Source organism: Dipodomys spectabilis, unplaced genomic scaffold (assembly GCF_019054845.1).
Source record: "Dipodomys spectabilis isolate Male_0828 unplaced genomic scaffold, ASM1905484v1 ptg000157l, whole genome shotgun sequence".
In the NCBI taxonomy this organism is placed as follows: domain Eukaryota; kingdom Metazoa; phylum Chordata; class Mammalia; order Rodentia; family Heteromyidae; genus Dipodomys; species Dipodomys spectabilis.
The window spans coordinates 127017-130329 of record NW_024870834.1 but is presented as its reverse complement, the minus strand read 5'-3'; the positions used below and the strand labels follow the sequence as shown (position 1 = coordinate 130329).

Sequence of the window (3313 nt, the reverse complement as noted above, 5' to 3'; positions counted from 1 at the left end):
CCATATTTAAGTGTGGGGTTTTTGTTTTTGTTTTTGGTTGGTTGTGGGGCTTGAACTCTGGGCCTGGGTGCTGTTCCTCAGCTCTTCAGCTCAAGGCTAGCACTCTACCACTTGAGCCACAGCGCCACTTCCAGCCTTTTCTGTATATGTGGGGCCGAGGAATCGAACCCAGGGCCTCGTGCATGTGAGGCAAGCACTCTACTACTGAGCTACCTTCCCAGTCCCTTAAGTGTGTTTTTAATACCTTAAATGAAACAAAATTCCTGGCCCGTGGCAGGTACCTGGTCCACATGTAAAGACCTGTTTTGTTTCTTTTTTTTCAGGAGCTTTCTGGAAACCTCTCATTCATGTTAACTGCCTAGACATGCGCAGGCTTCTCCGAGATGCCCGTCTTCATGCTGGGGGTTTCAATGGGGTACTGTATTTTAATTTGTTATAAAAATATTATGGATTTGCAAGACAAATCTGCCAAATCTGTGTGTACTCAGTCCATCAGAAAACACCACGTCATTAATAGCTGAGCCTTGCTTGGGTCGGACACAGCTGATAAAGAACTGGACATGAAAGTGTTAATGAGTTAAATCAGGCGCACATTTTTTTCCTGCCCTGAATCATGGTTACAAATATGTCACTGAGCCTTTAACTCCCATTTCTTGCATGAGGAGCAAGAAATGTTTCTCTCTCTTTTGCATTTCTCCCTGCTAAACTAAAATAAATCCTTATTCAAAAAGGCATATGGGTACAAGTAGTAAAATAAATGAATGAATAAAAAATAAAAATAAGAAAAACTTTGCTACCCTTCCCCCCAAAAAGTAAAGAAAAAATAAAAAGAGAACAATTTTTTTTTAAAAAAAAAAAAAAAGGAAAAGAGAAGAGATCTCTGTTGGAGAGATCTCAACGGGAGAGTGGAGCGAGCCCTGTCTCATTAACTCAGAGGAGCACCAAATTGATAGATGCACTGAAAAGCGCTCTGTGCAGAAGCCCCGGATAGCACAGCACAGGTCTTCAGATTGCTTGACGTTTACAGCTGGCTTGGTCTGGTGATCCAGGGGTCTCTGAGCCTCATCCCTTCCTGTCACACTCGCAACCCTGATTGTCTGTGACAGCTGCAGGGGGCTTGGGCAGTTGTGAGCCAGAGGGGGGGATCTGATGGGAACTTGGAATGCAACTTGCTACCCCAGCCTGGGAGTGGGCAGAGACCCAGAAACAAGTTAGCAATAGCAATGCTTCTTAGCCCCGGTCCCTCCCTCTGGGGCGGGAGGACACATGGTGACTGTGTGTTCTGCTCGGGAATCCAGCTGTCAGGATGCGGTAAGGCCCCGGCGACTTGCCAGGAACCTGCTGGGCTGTTGACACAGGCGGGCTGCTGTGTCTGCTGTTCTCGGAGGGCCGTGTCCCCTTCTCTAGCATCTATCCCATGTCTCATTCCAGTCGGCTAATCCCTCGAGAACCCGGGCCAGAGCATTAGCTTTCAGGGATTCTTCGGGGCCAAAAAGGCAAATGCTGTCCTGGGAGAGGGGGATGCAGACACAGGCGGACTGGCCTGGGAGAATCTGGGGGCTGTAGGCTCACACCTGCTGGTTGCATGTCACTGAGCAGTCCCTCAGAGACCCCGCAGCTTCAGCATCAGAGCATATAAAATTAAAAAAGAAAAAAAAATGGAAAAACACATGAATCTCCTGTGTCTGTAGAACTCGCTTTGGGCATGTGTAACTGAATCTTAATTCATCAGATGAAATGGTTTTTTGATTGGCAACGACAAACAATGCAAAGGGAAAAAAAAGGCACCACCAACCCAAACCTAAAAGAAAAAAAAAATTCTATGCAAAATGTTTGTTTTAATCATAGGAGAAATGCAAAGGTAATTAAAACATTCATTAGTTTTTTTTAAAAGCAAACATGCAGATAGAGCCGAAGCCATCTCCACCCCTTCTTCCCTCAGCCCCTGCTTCTCTCCTGGTGTCATTTGTGTATCAGTTTCAAATGTCTGCTCCTAGATATTTTCCTGTGAATTTGCATCCATATAGACACAAACCCATCATAAACATCACTCTCTTTTTTACATAAGCTATAGCATAATGTACATTTCCTTCAACAGTTTTCACTAGCTTGTTTTTCTTCAAGAATCTGCTTGGAGAGAATAAAGATCAACGCGTTTCCTAAACACACAGCACCCCGCAATCCGGTAATCCCCATACCCTGGAGTGTAGTCAACCACGTCCCTGCTGGCACGAACACCCCCAACTTCCCCCCTCTGCCTGGACTGGGGGCAGAGGGCGGAGGCAGTTGTAAGTAATTGCTGAGATCTGAATTTGGGGAGTGGGCCCACTGGTGTTTATGATGTGATTACCAATGAAGATATGGATGTATAAATTAGCAAAAGAAAAGAGGCCATGCCTGGACCAGTGATGAGAGACAATGTTTATGAACAAAGGCTCGTGATTAATCCAGTTCTGCACAGAACGCACAGGTCCATGGAAAGACAATAGGTCTGAGCTGCCTCATTCTTTTTAAGAGCTATTTAATATTCCGGGGTACAGTTGTATCATTGCTGATTACACCCTGTATTGTTGAGAGTTCCAGCTGTATGTGCTCTGTGGGGAGAGAATGAACGCAGCTATAACACCGGCATAGTCGTCAGGGTCATGGATTTGTAGATGTTCATGTATATTAATTTTGTTAACAAAATAAAACATACATTAAAAAAATTGACTTCTGTGTGGCCTCTGCCCAGATCAGTGAGCTGGAGGCAACCTCACCAAATCAGGAGGATTTAAAAAATACATAAACAACCTACTCTTTTTCTCAAATTTATTATTTTGGTCATTAGTAGTGATACTGCAGACAATATTCTTGTAGCTGACTCTGCAAACATGTGCCTGGCTGTTTTTCTATCCTTCGAGCCAGGGTAGCTAGGTTAAATGCTTGGTACAAGTTAATTTTCTTTGAGTTTATCTCTCTAAATGCCATTTTGACCTTGTTATACTGTTGCAGTCAGTTTTCTAGCAGACTTCCCAGAGCTTCCAAGATATAGCCCAAAACCAAACAAATAAACAAGTAAGCAAGCCAGCTCCTGGGGCTGGCTTGTAACCTGTGCCCTCCACACCCCCACCCCGTTCCCCTGATGGTTCTACCCCAGCCCCGGGCGCTAACCAGCTTGCCCTCAGCCCTCGGCAACAGTCTGGAAGAGAGTGAGATGCAAGCCCCTGTCTGTGTCCACATGTCCAGCAGACCACTCTGGAATTGTGATGTCATTTCCACATTTCCACACCTAAGAGAATGTGTGTGTGTGTGTGTGTGTGTGTGTGTGTGT

General features: G+C 45.2%; 1 non-coding gene across 1 annotated transcript; it reads left to right on the top strand.

Annotated features, from left to right (window-relative positions):
* Nucleotides 1-2398: 2398 nt before the first annotated feature.
* Nucleotides 2399-2477, top strand: LOC122118922. Its single transcript, XR_006149472.1, has one exon. It is a non-coding gene; the product is annotated as a small nucleolar RNA SNORD112 (small nucleolar RNA).
* Nucleotides 2478-3313: the final 836 nt, after the last annotated feature.